This window comes from Schistocerca americana, chromosome 10 (assembly GCF_021461395.2).
Source record: "Schistocerca americana isolate TAMUIC-IGC-003095 chromosome 10, iqSchAmer2.1, whole genome shotgun sequence".
In the NCBI taxonomy this organism is placed as follows: domain Eukaryota; kingdom Metazoa; phylum Arthropoda; class Insecta; order Orthoptera; family Acrididae; genus Schistocerca; species Schistocerca americana.
The window spans coordinates 64,448,820-64,470,943 of NC_060128.1; the positions used below are offsets into that span (position 1 = coordinate 64,448,820).

General features: G+C 43.8%; 1 non-coding gene across 1 annotated transcript; it reads left to right on the top strand.

Moving 5' to 3' along the window:
• The first annotated feature begins 2,105 nt into the window (after positions 1-2,105).
• On the top strand, positions 2,106-2,176 carry Trnag-gcc. The gene has a single exon. It is a non-coding gene; the product is annotated as a tRNA-Gly (tRNA).
• Positions 2,177-22,124: the final 19,948 nt, after the last annotated feature.

Here is a 22,124-nt window from a genome sequence, read left to right on the forward strand (position 1 = left end):
GGCTGGATTATCATATTTTTGTAGCACTAATTTATTCGACTGGTTTTATTTAGTCACTGAATATTTTTTTTTTTTCGTTTCAGGGTTCCTGTTTCAGCAAATGAATTCGGTAACCTCACCACCCCTGTAAAATTGCTCCTCCCACCCTTTCGGCCGATTTCCAGCGCTGTCCTGAAGTGTTGCAATACCGACGTGCGTTCCTATCGCTGTTAGTCCGACGTCAGTGGTTTGCCTACAATCGCACCAAAAAGTATTGGCACACGTGCGTATTTATCGTTGCTGGTTACAAACGCCGCACTTTCCGGTACACAGTACATGTACGTGCTACCTCACATACCAGACATTACAATTCTGCCCATAGTGCCTACCATTAACAAAGAAATGCAGTGTTATGGGCAAACACGTATCTCCTCTGCACACAAAAAGTATTGGCACAGAGCATGGCATCTCGGTATATTGCTGGGTTTTCAGGTACCGGAACGCCATCTGCTGACACATTAGACACTGCGTGTTGTTGACGGCCCGGTCGCCAGTATGTTGCTGTAGTGCGCGATAGTGGTCAGCATGGGGCCGAAGAAGAAGGAACATTCAGTGGCGTTGCGTGAGAGAGTGGTATTGCTCCATTCACAAGGGAGAAGCTATCGACAAATCGGAGCAGAGGTGTCTGTGAGCTACACCACGGTAAGAGCCATCATTCAGAAATATAAAGAGACTGGAACAACAGTGAATAAGTGTCGTCCTGGACGTCCAAAAGTGCTTACAACCCGAGAGCGTCGCCATATCATCGCACTTGCTCGGAAGGAACCTGCTACAAGTGCAGCAACTATTGCTGAGATTGTTCAGACAACGTCCGACAAGACGGTTAGTGTTCAGACTATACGAAATGTGTTGAATGAGGCTGACATGCATGGACGTTCTCCCAGGAAGAAGCCATACATTTCGGAAATTAACCGGCAGAAACGCCTGCAGTTTGCCAAGGACTACATCAGCAAGCCGATGGAGTTTTGGAACACTGTGATATTTAGCGACGAATCGAAGTTCAATGTGTTCGGATTTGATGCAAGAAAGAAAATTTGGCGCAAGCCGAATACGCACCTCGACATCAAACACATGCATCCCACAGTCAAACACGGTGGGGGCGGTATCATGGTCTGGGGCTGTATGGCGGCTTCCGGCGTTGGAAATCTAGCTGTAATTCACGGCACAATGGATCATATGAGATACATTGACGTGTTGCGAGGTAATTTACACGCTAGTGCACAGAAATTGGGCCTTACTGGGGTGTTTCAGTTCCAGCAAGACAACGACCCAAAACATACCGCCATGAAAACCCGGGAGTGGTTACTGTACAATGCCCCCAGAAGGGTTCTAACACCACCTCAGAGCCCTGATTTGAACCCCATTGAGAACCTGTGGGCTCATCTTGACACACAAGTCAGAAAAAGGCGTCCGTCCGGTAAAAACGACTTGGAGAAAGTGCTCCTGGAGGAATGGTCGAAAATTACCCCTGATATCACCCGGAATTTAATACAAAGCATTCCTAGGCGTTTACGTGCTGTTATAGATGCTAAAGGGATGCACACTAGCTATTAGATGGTGAACATCAATGAAGAAAACGAACACACTGTCCGATTCATATGCGTGTGCCAATACTTTTTTGGGTGCAGAAGAGCGATGTTTTTTTTCATGACACTGTATGTTACTTTAAGGACAGGTGATTTTGACATATTTGTAAACTATGTAATGTAAGGTGTCACATGTATGGGTTCTGTTCTGAAATATATGTTTCGTTTAACCTACAACCACTAAAATGTAACTGTGCCAATACTTTTTGGTGCGATTGTATGTAGTGTGCACGTTCTTTGGAGTAGACATAACGCTGATAGTGTTACGTGCACAGTAAATGGACTTTGTCACACTTCATATGCGGTAACAGAAGATCTGAGAGGATGGACTTTGACGGAAGCATCATTAGCAGACTTCTTTTTTTTTGATTTGTCACCAGCATTACGGCGGGCGCAGAGAAAGCAGTGTCAAACCCAGCGAGCATGACTCGGCGCAACGCCCACGCTTCTCACGTAGTAACACACCACTCTTACTTTGCAGCATCGGTGGTTCAGTGGTAGAATGCTCGCCTGCCACGCGGGCGGCCCGGGTTCGATTCCCGGCCGATGCATCATTTTTTCTTTTTATGCGCAGCTAGGGAACTTGTACCTACTCCCGAGAGACCGGTCGCAGTTGGTTAGGAGGAATATCTCTGGTTAATCAGTTTTCGTGTAGTTCTCGATTAATATTGTCAATTTAGTATCTGTTCACCTCTAAATTGTGTTTCCGTGTGGTTGCGGTGTCAACGCATCAGTGAGCGGCGCCAAGTCGTGCTTCGGAGGGCGAGCTGCGCGGACAGGCCTCTTTTACGTCCTCGCTGCGACCGGCCGCGTGCTGACAAGTAAGTGGGGAGTTTGGCGCTCTTGCGCCTTACACGCCGATTATATAAGTGAAAATGTGTCGAACATGAATATGACGCAACCGCTTCGAAAAGATACTATGAAGTTCACGTTTGACGAACGCTTTGCACGACCTAGAGCATTCGAAGTAGAACAGTTCTTGCGCGATGTAGTAAAGCTCAGTTTCGCTGAAATAATTGGGATCCACTTAGCGATTGTGAGTAGCTCAGTTTACGTAAAGATGGTGAATGCTAAATGCTCTGGTAAGATTATAGAAGGATGTGGCGGATCTTTTAAATTTAATCGCTGTGATGGAAACGTCGGTGGTGTCAAAGTAGCTCATGCAGGCTTCGGGATTAGAACGGTCCGGATTTTTGAATTCCCTTTGAAATAGCTGCGGAGCAGATTAATTGCGTCCTCAGAGCATACGGGAAGGTCATTACGGAGAAGTGGACCACCTTTCAAACGTTTCCAGCTTTAAATGGTGTCAGGCAAAAAAAAAAAAAAAAAAAAAATAGATCTTCAGCAGCACATTCGCTCGTATATTTACGTATGCGGCTATAGAGCTATTGTGATGTATACAGAGCAGAGTGACGCAGGTACCGGCCAGAGAAGCAGTCCCTCCCATGACGATGAAGGCCTTACCAGTGGCATATGCTACGGCCACCCGTGGCCACACTGCTACGATATCGAGTTTCGCAGTGGTGAGCAGTGGCGACAGAAAAGACGATGACCAAAGCTTGTCAGTGACCACTAGCTCTACTGAAGGAACGACTGTCGTTCCGTTGCCTGAAGCGGTGCCCATCACAGAAACAGGAGGTCTTTCCAGAAGTGACGGAACTTTTGAACAAGGTGTACAGCGAGACGAGAACGAGGATGCTGCACAAGATCCCATCAAGGCTTCTGAGGATGAGGAACGGCAGAAATCCGGATCTTCTCCCAAAAAGCATAAAAAAAACGGAGGATGGCTCCACCTGACGCTCCCCAAAAGGTACAATCAGTGCGTGAAAAGGCGCTACAAATCGGTCGCAAAATCAGTGGCATGACATCTGTCAATTTTGGCGTTGACCCACAGACCCCGCACACAGCGGGAAAAAACGACTTTCGAAAAGTGAAAACGCAGACGCAACAGGATGGCGAAACGAAACGGTCCACAAGTAAGGAAACAAAGAACAGGACTCCATCTCAACGCGGGCTGGAGATAGAGTTGCCTCAACGCAGTCATACGAGAAACTGGGCAGATGACATTGAAGATTTTTCCCGCAGATGAGGAAATGAAGGAAGTGTCACACCTACCAGGAGGAAAGATTCCAGTGCAGAAAGACAAGCAAATGAGGAGACATCGTCTCGTCCACTACATGGAAAACCTTAGGCTTCGTCGACAGTGAGCCGTAACGACTTTTATTCTTAATTAATCACGACTTCATTACAAGCTTTAGAATCGGGACTCTGAATATAAACAAGATCCGTAGCGAATTAAACCTCAAGAACTTGCAAGATATGCTCTATGCCGCCGATATTGATGTTATTATGTTACAAGAAGTAACTGGATGCCATCACAGGTTACAATGCAGTCGTAAATCCAGGGAGCGACCGTGACCTCGGAACGGCGATACTCGCCAAAGAAGGAATCATCATCAAAGATGTCGAGAAACTGAAAAACGCCAGAGGTCTAGCAGTCACCGTTCACAATACGCGTTTAATAAATATCTATGCACCATCTGGTACCGGGAACAGGAAGCGAAGGGCTGAATTTTATAAAGATGATATAGTTCCCCTTTTCGGTGGCCGTTACGAGCATATCATTGTTGGAGGTGACTATAATTGTGTGCTGTCTGCAAAAGACCAGACGCCGCATTTTAATAACTGTGCAGAACTCGGAGCCGTAATTACAGAACTCCCCTTAATTGACACCTGGGAGCTCAAGAACGGTGCATTGCCGGGTTTCACTCATATTACCAATCATTCCGCTAGTCGCATCGACAGGATCTATGTAACAGTCGACCTGGAAACGCACGTCCTCCAGACAGAGTTATGGGCCACTATCTTTTCGGATCACGCTGCATACATATGTACCATGAACCTAAAACGGCAAGAAACATACAGGGGACGAGGCTTGTGGAAGTTGAACGTGGAACATGTAAAAGGCCCTGAATACCACGAAATATTCAATAACGTATGGAACGCGTCCGAGAACAAATTCACTTCATATACCTCGGCACTGGCATGGTGGATGAAATGTGTGAAACCCGCGATAAGAAAATCGCTGATGAATTACTCCCGCGAGAAAAGTGTTTGGCAAAAACGGACGATAGAATATTACTTCCAAGTCCTTCGTGACCTATATGAATCTGATGAATCCGTAATCGCCAACTACGTGGAAATAAAACGGATTCAGGCTAAACTTCTCGGACTGAAGCGGAAACAGCTGGAAGGTCATCAAGTAAGAGCAGGACTTCACGATGCTGTAAAAGGAGAACAAACATCTATATATCATGTTATTAATGAGAAGAGGGGCAACGCAGGAAAATAATAACCGAACTAAGATCTTATGACGGCAGGTTACTGACGCAGCAAAGTGACATCAAGAACGAAATTCACAAGTACTTCGCAGAGTTATTAGGTAAAACGACAATGGATATCCCGGTGGACAGTGACTTCATGACGGGATTCACACGCAGGCTCGACCCGGTAGAAGCAAACAACCTGTTAACTCAAATTACAGAAGAACAAGTCGCAGACGCTATAACACGAAGCCCGAAAAATAAGTCTCCTGGGCCTGACGGAATCCCGGCGGAGTTTTATCAAATGTTCAGAACGCAGTTGATTCCCAAATTAGCGTGTACCTGTAACGAACTAATGAATCCCGCCAATGGCGCCCCACACGACTTCCTAGAAGGAACCATTGTTCTAATCCCGAAACATCCTGCAGGAAACTCTGTAACAAATTCTAAGCCTATCACTCTCCTAAATTCTGACTATAAAATATTTGCCCGCAACATAAACGAAAGATTAAAATCAGTATTGAACACAGTCACTGGATCATATCAATTGAGCGTAGGAAAAGACAGATCAATTTACCACACACTGTGCGACTACAGAGATATTATTTCCGCCTCTGTAGCCCGTAAAATAAAGTGCGCCATCCTATTATTGTAGCGTTCAAATGGTTCAAATGGCTCTGAGCACTATGGGACTTAACATCTGTGGTCATCAGTCCCCTAGAACTTAGAACTACTTAAACCTAACTAACCTAAGGACATCAGACACATCCATGCCCGAGGCAGGATTCGAACCTGCGACCGTAGCGGTCACGCGGTTCCAGACTGAAGCGCCTAGAACCGCACGGCCACACCGGCCGGCTTGTAGCGTTCGATACAGTCGATCATGCGTATCTCTTTCACACCATGTGTGCCATGAACTTTCCGCAACGTTTTATCGATATTATTAGAAATCTTCTGCGGAAGTCAACAAACAATCATGGTAAACGGTCAATCCAGTGGGCCTATTGCAATGAAATTTCGGTGCGACAAGGGTGCCCGATGTCTATGTCACTCTTTGCAATAGCAATCGAGCCATTCCTTTTTCTCCTGAGCCACAACCTACAAGGACAGTCCGCCCCGGTAGCTGAGTGGTCAGCGTGACAGACTGTCAATCCTAAGGGCCCGGGTTCGATTCCCGGCTGGGTCTGAAATTTTCTGGGTGTTGTGTTGTCCTAATCATCATCATTTCATCCCCATCGACGCGCAGGTCGCCGAAGTGGCGTCAAATCGAAAGACTTGCACCAGGCGAACGGTCTACCCGACGGGAGGCCCTAGCCACACGACATTTCCATTTATTTACCTAGAAGGACTCACTACACGCAGCCGTAGGATTGTCTGCAGGGCATACGCCGATGACGTTGCATTTATTGTCAAAGACAACGACGAGGTAAAGAAAGGACTGGACATAATAAACAAATATGAACTAGTATTTGGTACGAAACTGTATAGAAATAGTCTGGCTTAATGAATATTGAAAGCGGATTAGGAATACCCCTTCGTGGACCACTAAAGAAAACTGTCGCCATGACATATCTTGGGGTGGAATATCCGGCAGATCATCGCAGTTAATTACAGAAGAATCCTCACCACCATCTGGGCCTGTAAACGTCAGGACAATCTCCGTACTCTCGATGAGATACAAAGAGTGGCTCTCGTCAACATCTGTTTATCCTCTAAAATGAATTACGTGACTCAAGTCCTGCCAACGCCGAGGGAAGTGGCGAACACGGTTTTGGTTGCTTTTGGCCACTTCGTCAGCCGCAGCCACATCTCCGAAGTCAAATACCAAACGTTGACTCTACCGACTGACAACGGTGGATTGAATCTTACAGACTTTTACAATAAAGCACAAGCATTGTACGTCTGTACAACATGTAGACTGTGGAAGCGGTCAGTCAACAGTGTTGCCGCATTTCTGTTAAATGAAACAGCACCAGCCAGGACGCCCCAATTGACGTTCACCAAATCCCAAATGAACCTAAAACATTTCTTCGTAGAAACACCCGAGAACGATGTCATCAAAGTCAAGAAAATCTACCATAACTTAATGAACTTTCTGACCAAGAACATCATAGAAGAAAAATACGTCGGTCACTCTTGGCATGATATCTGGAGGAATATACACCACCCGCATTTACCAACAGAAGTGCGGTCATTGTGGTATTATTTTATGAATAGGATATTTCCAACGAACTCCCGACTACATTCCACTCATCTGGCGGATTCCCCTTTGTGTACCACTTCCAACCTGATTGACACAGATGAACATCAATTTGTTTGTGGAAATGCAAATAGCATATGGTTGTCAATCAAAAAAAAATTAGCAACTGTGCAGAGAAAACCGCCGTATTTGGTAATGCCAACGTGCCTTTTATACCCGGAAGAAGAACTATACCTCGCCTCGAAGAACAATGCAGTCAACTGGTTGAAGGGACACGCCGTATTTTACCTATTGTCCAGTAAAGAAAGGAGCGAAGGAGATTTTTGGACGTACATCTCCGACCATCACCACAAGCTACTACGCATCAACACTTACTATGATACATACGCCAACTCGTCAGAAGAACCGTCATGTGAACTCCGATTTTCGATTATGCGATTCAGAACATGGGAAAACGAGGGGCAATCTGATCTATGAAAAACACATACTATCAAACCGCGAACATCACTTTCAAGAAGTGTTTTCTTTTCGCAAAGGCATCCAGTAATGCAGAAGACTATCTTTAGGCCTATGTCAGTATAATAAGCAACTTCGCAATGTTGTTGTAACTATTTCTGAATAAAAAAAAAGAGTGGTAGAATGCTCGCCTGCCACGCAGGTGGCCCGGGTTCCATTCCCGGCCGATGCATCCATTTTTTTACGTTTTATTCGCAGCTAGAGAATTTCCACCTACTCTTTAAAGACCGGCCTCAGTTAGTCAGGAGGAAACCTCAGACATTATACTACTACTACTGTATTTTAAGTGTAATACAACAGAAACAAATGATAAGTTTAAAATCTTACTATTGGGAAGTTGTTAACGTCATACCTTGCAATCTCCTTTTCATAAAGAAAATTTGTCAGCTATTGGAAATTGTTTTTGAATTTTTTTAAAAGTGCCAGATTTAAAAATTTATTATTGAGAAAGACTTTAGAATAAAACGGTATCTTTAGCAGTGTGTGTTATTTCACCAGCACCTCCTGGCCCCTACTTCCACGATAACGTTTTGGAATAACATGTGTACTTGAGTTGTTTGTGAACCGCCCTAATTGATGGTTCAAAGATGTTTTCGTTACTTGTTGTTGTGGTCTTCAGTCCTGAGACTGGTTTGATGCAGCTCTCCATGCTAATCTATCCTGTGCAAGCTCCTTCATTTACCAGTACCTACTGCAACCTACATCCTTCTGAATCTGCTTAGTGTATTCATCTCTTGGTCTCCCTCTACGATTTTTACCCTCCACGCTGCCCTCCAATGCTAAATTTGTTATCCCTTGATGCCTCAGGGTATGTCCTACCAACCGATCCCTTCTTCTAGTCAAGTTGTGCCACAAACTTATCTTCTCCCCAATCCTATTCAATACCTCCTCATTAGTTACGTGATGTACCCACCTAATCTTCAACATACTTCTGTAGCACCACATTTCGAAAGCTTCTATTCTCTTCTTGTCCAAACTATTTATTGTCCATGTTTCACTTCCATACATGGCTACAATCCACACAAATACTTTCAGAAACGACTTCCTGACACTTAAGTCTATACTCGATGTTAACAAATTTCTCTTCTTCAGAAACGCTTTCCTTGCCATTGCCAGTCTAATTTTATATCCTCTCTACTTCGACCATCATCAGTTATTTTGCTCCCCAAATAGCAAAACTCCTTTACTACTTTAAGTGTCTCATTCCTAATCTAATTCCCTCAGCATCACCCGGCTTAATTAGATTACATTCCATTGTCATTGTTTTGCTTTTGTTGATGTTCATCTTATATCCTCCTTTCAAGACACTGTCCATTCAGTTCAGCTGCTCTTGCAAGTACTTTGCTGTCTCTGACAGAATTACAAAGTCGTCAGCAAACCTCAAAGTTTTTATTTCTTCTCCATGGATTTTAATACCTACTCCGAATTTTTCTTTTGTTTCCTTTACTGCTTGCTCAATATACAGATTGAATAACATCGGGGAGAGGCTACAACCCTGTCTCACTCCCTTCCCAACCACTGCTTCCCTTCCATGCCCCTCGACTCTTATAACTGCCATCTGGTTTCTGTACAAATTGTAAATAGCCTTTCGTTCCCTGTATTTTACCCCTGCCACCTTCAGAATTTGAAAGAGAATATTCCAATCAACATTGTCGAAAGCTTTCTCTAAGTCTACAAATGCTAGAAACGTAGGTTTGCCTTTTCTTAATCTTTCTTCTAAGATAAGTCGTAAGGTTAGTATTGCCTCACGTGTTTCAACATTTCTACGGAATCCAAACTGATCTTCCCCGAGGTCGGCTTCTACCGGTTTTTCCATTCGTCTGTAAAGAATTCGCGTTAGTGTTTTGCAGGAGTGACTTATTAAACTGATAGTTCGGCAATTTTCTCACCTGATAGCACTTGCTTTCTTTGGAATTGGAAGTATTATATTCTTCTTGAAGTCCGAGGGTATTTCACCTGTCTCATACACCTTGCTCACCAGATGGTAGAGTTTGGTCATGGCTGGCTCCCCCAAGGCTACCAGTAGTTCCAATGGAATGTTGTCTACTCCCGGGGCCTTGTTTCGATTTAGGTCTTTCAGTGCTCTGTCAAACTTTTCACGCAGTATCATATCTATATCTATAATGATATCTAGAATTGATACTATAATGTATGAAATGTAGAAGCACTAAAAAAGAACAGGTGGGGAAAGAAGCTATCGAAAAGGAATGGAAAGTTGGGGTTTAGCGTCTCGTCGACGACGGGGTCAGCTTGGTCTGCGGAAGGACATTGGAAGTGTTCTGTCAAAGGAACCATCCCGAGACTCGCCTTAAGCGATTTAGGGAAAGAACGGAACTCCTGCATCTGTATGTAGACGGGGATCTGAACTGGTGACTCCCCGGGTGTGAGTTCAGAGGTCTGTGGAAGGGGTCAACGGAAGTGTTCGGCTCCACGTCTGCTCTGGTCCCGTGACGTAACTGTCTTGTTTGACGTCACTGAGGCGCGACGTGTTTTAAATAGACTGTCTGCAGAGGGCGTTCTGGAGTAAGTGGTGCCGCACTCGAGCGTGGGTTGGTTATTTTTGTGAACTGTTGTGAGTGGTGTTACTGCGGCATTAGACTTATTATCGTGTGTTACTGGATGTTTTCGGAGTTTGTGTTCCGCGTCTTGACTTCGAGTTATTTCCAGGTCGTTAGTTATTGACTGCTGTTTTGTTTTCGGTTTTGTCACTGTTAGTTCGTCGAGTTGTTAATGATTCAGAAGCTTTTTTGTGTTTCGTTCGGTACTGTATTGTGAAGGTGGTTCTCGTTGGGTACTATGTATGGATCTTACAACGAAATTTACTACTCCTTCGTCGGTTGCTGCTATGAGGGACAATATCGCGTCTATAATTAAATTTATCGTACGGCCTCTTGGCGGAATGAGTGAAGTGTGAATAGTGCACGGAATGTATGAAACGCAGCGAAGTCTACGCTTCCGAAAACAGGGGCTCGTGTGTGTGTGGCGGTGTTTTTAGTGGTTTTCAGTAATATTTATTTTGGTGTGTGTGTGTGTGTGTGTGTGTGTGTGTGTGTGTGTGTGTGTGTGCGCGCGCGCGCGCGCATGTGTCTAAACTAAGATTTGTCAGCTGACTGGGTGTTCAGTATGTTTTTACTTATTTTTAGTCTTTATTGGCCGGCCAGAGTGGCCGAGCGGTTCTAGGCGCTACAGTCTGGAGCCACGCGACCGTTACGGTCGCAGGTTCGAATCTTGCCTCGGGCATGGATGTGTGTGATGTCCTTAGGTTAGTTAGGTTTAAGTAGTTCTAAGTTCTAGGGGACTGATGACCTCAGCAGTTAAGTCCCATAGTGCTCAGAGCCATTTGAACCATTGTTGGTCTTTATTGTAAAAAGTATAGTTTGTTTCTGTAAGTCGTAGTCTTTTACAATTTCTTGTTGTTGATAATTGAAGTTCGTATTTAGTGGTTTATACGAAGTTATAGGTGTCGTGGAGTGAGCTCTAGTTATTTTCGTGTCGTTAGGTTTTGATATAGTTCTGCCATGTTGTTAACAGACATTAACTAATGGGGTCTCTGTGATTAACTTCTGAGTTAGGGATTATTAATTAATAATATTCCATCATCAGTCATTTTATTTTTATTTTTTAATTGCTGTCCAACGCGATTCGGAGCTACAACTCCATTTTCAAATACTGTATGGCTATAACGGGCGTCACAACTGTTTCAGTTTTTCACCTGATAGTAACAGAACGACACAGTTATTAGATTTAACGAAATAAACTATACCTCATGCTGTATTAATGAGAAAATGCTACAGAAATGTGAGAGAATCTAGTAACATACTGTAAGCGTTCGACCACACAATTTCCGCCTTCGGGGTTGGTGAAAAACTTCCACATTTGTACTTCCATTTTGAAGTTATTTAACATGTTTATGATAGTAGTAACGCTGCATACATGTAACTTACGTTACAGTGATGGCGTATTGGATTTACTATTATGCAAATGGGACTAGTAGTAAATCGTGTGACGTCATGGTCGCAGTATTGCATATGCTAGAAACAGGGGAGTCCGCCATCTTGATGACGTCACGGGTCAAAGCAGAGGGCAGAATCAGACAGTGCCGTACTGCCTATGGAAGATCATTACCACAAAGATCTGGGCTAGTAGGCCATCTGATATTAGCAAACCCGGCAATGGAAGGACCAGTAGAGGGATAAAACAGTACGGACAAGCAGAGACAAGAATATGCAAAGCGGACGCTGAACTGGCAGACACATGAAGACGGACGCAAACTATTCCGAAAAGCTTACTTACCAATTTCAAGAACTGCCTTTAAATGGCGACGCTACGAATATACTGCAACCAGCCCACGTATTGCTCCCGCAGAGTACGTGAGGACAAGATTAGATTGTTTAACTGCCTTCGTGCGTGCTGTCAATTAAAGATTCTTCCGGCGCTCCATCTGTGAATGCAGTGGCGCTAAGTAGCGGACTACCGAAGTTACGTAATCTACCCATCTAATCTTCAGCATTCTTCTGTAGCACCTCATTTCGAAAGGTTCTATTCTCTTCTTGTCTAAACTATTAATCGTCCACGTTTCACTTCCATACATGGCTACACTCCATACAAATGCTCTCAGAAACGACTTCCTGACACTTAAATCTATACTCGATGCTAACAAATTTCTCTTCCTCAGAAACGCTTTACTTGCCATTCCCAGTCTACATTTTATATCCTCTCTACTTCGACCATCATAAGTTATTTTGCTCCCCAAATAGCAAAACTCCTTATTACTTTAAGCGTCTCATTTCCTAATCTAATTCCCGCAGCATCACCCGACTTAATTCGAATACATTCCATTGTCCTCGTTTTGCTTTTGTCGATGTTCATCTTATATCCTCCTTTCAAGACACTGTCCATTCCGTTCAGCTGCTATTTAAGGAACTTTACTGTCTCTGACAACAATGTTATACGGCGCAAATCGCTGGCGCTGTTGACCGGCCAAGCGGCGGGTAACGCCTCATCGTAACAGTCGGCTCGTTACGTCCTGGGATTGCTGTTCACTGTTAAATTTAGTAGTAGTTAGAAAAGAACAATAAACTTAATGCGCAAGTCTTGTGGAGTTGCGTTACATCTTGGAGACACTTTTGCTGCATATCATATGAAAGAGAAATATCAAGTACCAAAGACAATGCAAATAAACAAATATATGAAACATACATACGTAAATGAATACAAAATTTGTTTATCTTCGAAATTTGATGAAAGTAGGGGAACAGGGTTGAGAAGTTAGGAGAACTAACGATGAGATTAGTAAAACGTAACAATTTATAATCTCCCGATAACGTCAAGAACGGCCGGCGGCGACAAGCCAAGTAATCCGAATTAGCGCTGCCGGCGCCAAGCGAATAAATCTGTACGACACGTTTGCGGACGGCAAAGTGTTAATACTGCGAGAGGATACAGTTCACTGGAGTAAGTAGCACTTTGAAAATACTTTTTCTCCACTACTTACTTCTTGCAACGTGAAAGCCAAATATCAATAACACATTAAGAACAAGTGCGCTGATGCGATTAAAATATATACTGATGGTTTCAGGAGATATGGTAAATATTTTAAGAGGCTGATGATGAATGTAGCATCTGTCTTATTTTTCGTTAAATTATTACTTCTGGTTACAGTGATAAGTATTTATTTCGTCTCTTGGGATCCCAGTTGCTATGGGTTTATTTATCGATTGTATCTTTTTTAAGTTGAAATTGCGAACTTGTGCCGAGTTTGCATAACTGATTGTGTGTGTGTGCGTTTTGGAATGGAAACGCTACTTGCAGAGAGTATGGCAGACGATTTTCTAAGTGCAGAGTGCGAGGTTCGAGAGCGTTTCCTCGTGTTTTTGCCAAACTGCGTGAGACTGGCGCAGGAGTGTACAGCAGCCGTACGTCATCTGAACTTGCAAATCAACAGAGTGTGAAAGAAGCAAAGGCATTTATGAAAGAGGTCTCTTTGGCTGCAAGAATTGGTGTGTTCTTCCAGCATGAGACGACCCCTGAACATTCTAGTCCGCAAAAATTACCTAGAAGATGGAAAATGGTGACGTTTCTTGGCCATCAAAGTTCCCAGGTCTCACTCTTTTCTGATTATTGCTGGAGGAGGCGGTTGGAAGGCGAAGTCCACAAACAAAAAGTGCTATTGGATCTTACGAATTATGAATAAAGCTGCTCTCATAAGAGAATGCCAAGACGAACTAAAAAAAAAAAGAAAAGAAACAAACTACGAGCGGTGTTGTCATTAGAACTCGAGAGTGGATTGGAGCAGGAGGAGCAACATATCACGTCATCTTTGAACTTAATACGAGGGTTGACTGAAAAGTAATGCCTCCACCTTCGTAACTCTTCAACAGTTGGCAGCATTGGTATGCAGCAGGTACTGGCTTGTTCCGTAGCCTCTTCTCTACAGCTCCAGTTGGCGGGAAGCCTTAGCACTGAGCGGTTGTGTCGTTGCAGTGTAAAGTGTAGAACACTGCGCAGACGGTCGGTCAATGCGATTTAAGCAACGTGCAGTCATTGAATTCTTGACAGCAGCAGATGTCACCCCAAATGAGATTCATCAGAGAATGAAAGCAGTTTGTGGTGATTGTGTTGTTTTGAGTACTGTGCATCGCTGGGCGAATGAGTTTAAAGATGTTGAGGCGGGAACATCCTGCGACAGCAACCACCGAGTTTCACAAGTAAAATGTTGACAGATTGATTCAGGACGATCGTCGTATCACCCAGAGAGAAATTGCAAGCACAATCGGCATTTCACAAGAATGTGCGGGTCACATTATTCCTTTGCTTAGCTATCGGAATATCTGTGCACTATTCTAACTCTTGAAATGAAAGCGCACAGACTTGAAATTTGCCAGGAACTGCTCTCGCGTTACGAGAATGTAGGTGACACCTTTCTCCATTCACATGTGGCAGAAGACGAAACGTCAGTCTATGGAATGTCAATACAAAGACTCGCCCCAGAAAAAGAAATTCAAGACGCAGCCCTCAGCCGGAAAATCATGGCCACAGTGTTCTGGAACGCAGATGGGGTTAGCCATGTTGATTTCCTTGATCGTGGAAAAACAATAAATTCGGAGCGTTACATCACAACGCTGCGAACTCTGAAACGGCGGCTAACAAGGGTCCGAAAGGAAAAGGCAAATGTTTTTCTGCAGCATGACAATGCCAAACCACACACTACACGTTCCACGACAGGAGAACTTCAGAGACTGAACCTCACCACCGTACGGCATCCACCATACAGTCCAGATTTAGCACCGTCCGAGTTCCATCTGTTCCCGATAATGAAAGACGATCTGGAGGGACATTTTACTTCTGATACGGACGTTGAGAGAACTGTGAGACTGTGATTGTGGAAACAGAGTGTCGACTTCTTCCGTGACGGCTTTAGAAAACTTGTTCATCGTTGGCAGAAATGAATCCAACTGGCTGGTGATTATGTGGAAAAGTGAATATTGGTAACTAAAGATCACCTTCTAAGGATTATTTCCGCGTTTGATTTATTAAAATATTCCCATCCAAACCCAGTTAACGAAGGTGAAGGCATTACTTTTCATTCAACTTTCAAATTTTGTCTTCTCTTAACGCCTCTTGTGAGTCTTTGTGCGAGCTGCTTTCTAATGGCTGTGTCTCTGTAACCAATAAATATTGGACACATGTTTTGTCGAATATTTTGTTCAAATAAATCTATGCAACTATCTGCAAAAATACACTCTAAGACAAAGTAACGACGCACTACGAAGGAATTAATTATCTGAAACGAACGGAAATCTGTAGATATTATCACATGTACAAAGAAACAAATGATTACAATTTCAGAATAATTTGGTGAACCATTCAAGAGGAACAGGTTCACAAATTGAGCAATTCAATAAAGCGCTGGTCCACCTCTGGCCTTCATGCGGGCAGTTATTCGGTGTGGCACTGAATGAGAGAGCTGTAGCCGTCCCGCTGTGAAATGAACTGCGCACTCTAGACCACCACTCCCGGTTATCGGCCAGTATGGCGGGCGACACTCAGGTTGGTACCCTGAGGGATACGTTGCCAAATTTTGTCCAGCTGGCGCGTAGATCGTGAAAATCCCGACCTGGTTGGAGAGCTGTGCCCATAATGCTCCAAACGATTTTCCTGCCCAACGTAGGATTTGGCAAGCACGAAGACAAGCTGTAGAAACTCTCACCGTGTGTGAGCGGAGCCAGCCGGAGTGGCCGAACGGTCCTAGGCACTTCAATCCGGAACCGCGCTGTTGCTGCGGTCGCAGGTTCAAATCCTGCCTCGGGCATGGATGTGTGTGATGTCCTTAGGTTAGTTACGTTTAAATAGTTCTAAGTTCTAGGGGACTGATGACCTCCGCTGTTAAGTCCCATAGTGGTCAAAGCCATTTGAAGCATTTTTTTGTGCGGGCGGGCACTGTCTTGCTGGAATGTAAGCCCAGGATGGCTTGCCATGGACAATAAAACGGGCTGCAGAATGTCGTCGATGTATCTCTGTGCTGTAGGGGTGCCGCAAATGCAACCAAAGGGGTACTGAAGAGGCACTCTGGCCATATGGCGGGCGACAGTCAGGCTGAGCTGTCTGTGGCGTCTCCGGAGGCGTCTTCGCTCATCGTCGGGACTGTTAGAAGCAGGACTCATCACCGAAGACAATTCCACTCCAATCGATGAGGTTCCAGACTGAATGCGCCCGATGCCACTGTAAAGGGGCTTGTTGGTGTACAGAGGTCTACGGTAATCACTACAATGCGTGCCGTGAGCTGAAGCCTCTTTATATGAGCAGCCTATTAATGACTCTCTGGGTCAATAGAACACCAGTTACACGTCTGATCGATCATGATGATGAATCCGTGCCCGAGTGCCTCTGTGAAGATTGCTCGGATCTCACATTCTGTCATCTCCCTAGGTCGACTGAATCCTTCTTGACGACGTGTTCGACCATGGTTCACCCAGTCCTGCCAACATTGTCGAACAGTGGCATCGGTCCTATTCAAATGTCGAGCGATGCGCCGATTACTCCCATCTTTGAGCCCAACTATACATTCTTCCTCAAATTCTGACATCTGCTTATATTGGTCACGCGCCTGTTTGCGAGGTATGTTTACCGTCCAACTGAGTACACGGAATGAAATTCGCACAGATTTTATGCCCTGGTGTCGACATATCCCCTCGACAGCTCCGCAGTGAAATTGCGCTGCAGGGTCACACATTCATCCATCGGCCGCTAAAGTTAAGAGTTTTGCATTTTCCATCGATATCTGTATGAATATAAATTTTGACGAATTTGCGTGACTCCTTCTACTTGTGTCTCTTGGCTTGACACTTCCAGCTAATTGTCTGTACTGCCTTCCTAAGGACGCCTCGTTTGCCGCAGTGGCAATGAACTTTATGAAAGCTCTGTAGTTGGTGAGGCAGCTGTGACAAAACAGCATCTTTAACTCCTTGACTGCTCTGACAGATGTCAACAGCCCAGTTTTACTGCAGTACAACGACTTTTATCTTGTGGGGAAGGTGATTGAGCTGTAGCGGTATGGGATTTCGGAGAACTTTCCTTGAATGCCAGCGCAACACGGCGTCCAACAAAACAAATCCGTTGTCCTCATCGCAAAGGTCGCAATGCGTAAAGGGCGGTTACTTATTCACGATTCCAATGCACCCGACCACACTCCTGAAGCAAAAGCGCGTTACTTTTATCGCGTGGAAAGATGAGTGGGCAGAGACAGGCGACAGAGAGTTTGCCAGTGCCGTAACGTGCAGGTGTGACCGGGTTCATGCTCGTCGACTGTGGCATTTCTGGAGACTGAAGATCTCCTCTGCAGGAATCGATATGGATTTCGCAAACAAATGTCGTGTCTCTCTCTGTCTGTCGATGTGATCCAGAAGGCCCAGGAAGATACCTGGACTTCCTTAGATTGAGTTCCATACTGCAATATAATCAATATAGCATTATTATTATTAAAATTAAAAAATTATCCAATAACTTTTACTGCCTACCCCGAAATTTACGTTAGACAATTAAAACGTGGCGACTAGTTTTGGTTGTGGACAACGACCGTCTTCAGATTTGTAACCAGGCAGAAAAGAAAATCGTCTCGGAAAAATTCTTAACATACAGATATAGAGTATGAAAATGTTAAAGTCGACACATTATTCACAGGTAGAGCCTGCTCTATTAGTAAAATGAACATACATCACAATCGATTTTACAGCGTTGTTTGGATAATACCTTACTGCTCTAGAAGTAATCTGCCGTTCAGATCGCAAAAGTAGGTGAATATGCACTGAACAGTATCAGTACTGAGCACTATGTACAAACATTCATCCATATTTTAAAAAAAACAATCATATTAATACATCATTTACGTTAAAAGCATCTTAAAGGGCGAGCCGAATCGTAACAGTGCAGAAATAAACTGTCCTAGCAATAAAAAGATTATACATGAATCCAAATAATTTTGAAATTTTAAAGTGACAGAATGACAGACAATTAAAAGACTTGGAATCTGTACTATATTACAACAGGCCACGTATAAAAAATATATCCTACGAAAATGTGATATGACATTGTAGCATTCGTTGTTTGAGTCTCAATCGAATGTCCTCTCGAGAGTTTGAAGCAATACGGGTTTCCGAAAGACGGAAGAAATGGCCTTCGGAGATGTACCAACTAGCACCGTTTTTTGTCCGCAGTATTAACACTTTGCCGTCCGCACGTCTCGTACAGTAAACCACTCACCTTCAGATCTTCTCTCACAGGCGTCGGACATCGTCTGTCACAGCAAGTGTTTCGTCGCCTAGTAAAGAATTAATTAGCAGAGAGGGACAGCGGCGAAGCTACAGACCAATGCAAGTCAGTGTAGCGCCCCAATGCGGCGGTTCACAAATGGACACATAAATTAGAGGCAGCCCTGCCACAAGCTTCCTAAAGTATCGCCCACAATAACACAACCGCTAGACAAGCAATGGACTTAACGTAGGACATGAACAAGTACTACTTAAATATTCATTTTTTTTATTTTTATTTACTGCCTTCTCTCTTTTCTGTACATATTATAATAATTTTCAAACATATTTATTTTCGAAGATGTATGTAAGCTGTACGAAGGGATAACGCGCAAAAACAAAGAACCGCTTCAGCTTCAGTTTTTTTTTTCTCGACGAAGAGTCGTGTTTCCTTATCTTAGGTCGAATTGCAAAGATGTATGATAATGTGTTGTGTGCGAAATGCTGAATAATCACCATATAAAAACGTATCGACACTGTTTTACGTTGACGGTCCAACGAATCCGCAACCTTGGAATCCAGTCAAGTTATTTCTTGAAAATTTTCTTTTCAAAATCTCATATTGGGCGCCGATCTTCGACACGACGCTGCATAATAGCTGAGGTACGTGAATGAACTTACCTATTTCCTTTTGTGGCCACCATATTTAATGTTTTTCTTAGGTCATGGCAATTCGTGACCATCAACCTGTAACTATTCTGCTTTCACGAAGTTCGATTCAGTTTATTTCTTTAAAAATAAAATGAATGTCTTTTTCCCCCAACTTTTCTTTACATAGGCCACAAGGGACAGACCGTGCGTGCCTCTCAACGAAGTGTACGCTCGAGAGTTTCACAAAAGGACACGTAACTAACCAGTATTAATATTTGAGAAACATAGGATTATTTTGTATTTGTGGTCTCATTTTATCGCGAATTTACGTTCTCTCTTATTCTTACAGCCAGTCCGGTGCCATATTTTAGTAACTTTTGTTCCATATCTTAATCGCACCCCCGTTTTACGGCGGAATGTATTGCGCCGTTTGTCGGAAAGCTTACTGTTTCCAAGTTGCCGCGGCGACTGGCCGAAATGTACAACAATAAACATTAGCAGAAGCTCAAAGCCACCAAGTTTACGGCAGATTAAAGAGATAATTCAGTCACTGAAACATAACAAAGCTTTAGGAGAAGACCAAATCATCACAGAATTATGGAAAAATGCAGGAGAAAATCTTATTGCAAAACTCAAAGAAGTTATACATGAAATCTGGAAAACTGAAAAAAATCCCCACAGATTGGAAGACAGCAATCATACATCCTCTGTACAAAAAAAGAAGTAAAACAGACCCCAACATCTATCGCGGAATCTCTTTATTGTCAATAACATACGAAATTCTGTCTAAAGCCCTGCAAAACCGAGCACAAACTCAGGTGGATTCAAAACTAGGCGAATACCAAGGTGGATTCAGAAAAGGTCGATCGTGCGTAGAAGAAATTCTTAGCTTGAAAAACTCGATGAAATATTTGCGTAGTATTTCAAACAAAAGTTATGTCATCACGTTTGTCGACTTTAAAGAAAGCATATCACAGTATAGACCGAGAACGCCTTTTTGAAGTATTACCAGAATTTGGACTAGATCAAAAGGGACGTCATAAAAGAAACACTCATGGTGACCAAATCCAAAGTAAAATTTATGGGAGAACTTAGCACGGAATTTGAAGTAGACGCAGGAATACGAGAAGGGGATGTACTGTCCCCAGCGCTCTTCAACTGTGCTCTTGAAAAAGTCGTTGGAGAATGGAGAAAAGCAGGTGCAACAGCACACAGACTGGGACCAAAACGTAAGGGCATAGAATTAGGCTGCTTAGCATTTGCTGATGACATGGCACCGATTACACAAGACATTGGCGATGCACAGACACAGCTAGAATTATTACAAGAGCAGGCAGCAAAAATAGGATAGCAAATTTCATTTGAAAAACCAAAATATATGAGTGACATCAAATTGGTAATAACTACATGTCTCGAGTAAAAGAATTTAAATATTTATGTGAATGGATTGCAGAAAATTGCAATGAAAAGAAATCTGCCAGATCAAGAGTCCAGAAAATAGAGACGGCGTTTCAGTTAACAAAAAACCTTTACAACAAAAAGAGTCTCTCGTGGAACTGCAAAATACGACACTACACAACAGTAATTAAACCGGAAGCTCTCTACGCATCTGAGACACTAAACCTTAAATACAGAACACTAAAAGGGGAATTAGAAGTGGAAGAACGTAAAATAATGAGGAAAATCCTAGGACCAAGAACTAAAGATGGTGTGCATTATCCAAAACCCAATGCAGAAATATATAAAAATATTTCCAAAATAACAGACACAATGCGCACGAGAAGAATCCAATTCATGGGGCATTTAGAAAGAATGGACTCAAACAGGTTCACACACAAAATCCATACATTTTTAAAGAACAAAACTACAAGGCCGAACTGGTACAAACAGGCGGAAAAAGACCTGAGAGAATTAGGGTCTCCAAATCTACATGACAGAAATGAAATCAGAAAAATCACAAACAAACGGGGTTTTGAGGAAGAAGACAGAAAAACTCGTGCGGTTAAAGGCGCTGCAGTGTGGAACCGCAAGACCGCTACGGTCGCAGGTTCGAATCCTGCCTCGGGCATGGATGTTTGTGATGTCCTTAGGTTAGTTAGGTTTAACTAGTTCTAAGTTCTAGAGGACTAATGACCTCAGCAGTTGAGTCCCATAGTGCTCTGAGCCATTTGAACCATTTTTGAACAGAAAAACTAACCGACATACGTGGTCTACGCAACGAAAGCTAGCCCATTGGTTGCTTATGAAGGAATACTGGGCGAAAAAGAAGGCCAACAAATGTTGACTACGCGTGGTCCTTAAGTGATCCATCCGCGAAGAAGAAGAAGCATCAGAAGCAAAGGGAGAACGTCCAGACAAGTCTAAAAAACGAAACACACACACACTAACGTCTTCAGAATGAAGTCCAGACCCTAGAGAGAGCGCTAAATGAGTTAGCGTTAACGGAAGAAGTTAGTCATAGGTCCAGAATGCGGTGACGGTAACGGGGATGAGAGGGTAGAGCTGACCACGCTACATATGGCTTTGCAGCGCCGCTATCTCGTTGTGCAAATGCAACGACAGCGTCGTAAGTGCAGCATGCAGCGTAATCCTGCACATCGCGGATGGTTAACACGACACTGCTCACAACGTAACGGAAGGCAACACTTGCCGCAAAAGTCTGTAACTGCTGCACAACGAACATCGCAACGCCGACAGCATTAGTAAATGTAACAGAATGGCGTCGCAGACAGAGTTGCTCTCCGGGCAACTTAAGCACACCGTCGACGAACTGCAGTGGACCTCGGCGGTGTACGAAAAGGTCCTCGTAGCCAACCTTAACACAGGTTGGAGGTGTAACTATTCTTTGCGACCCGGTCGACTGGTGCGGCTTAGTTCTTGCTGTCAGGTGGCGTAGACCGAATTGGCGCGGTTTCCCAGAACATTATGCGGGGTGTTCAAAAAGTCTCTCCGCAGTGCCGTATGCTTGTTCGCTTGCCTGGGTTACTTCCCTTCAAGTGCACTCTCCCAACATTCCACTGTTTCGTTTATCTCTGCCAGCGTCAGTAGTATCGTTGGTGTGTGT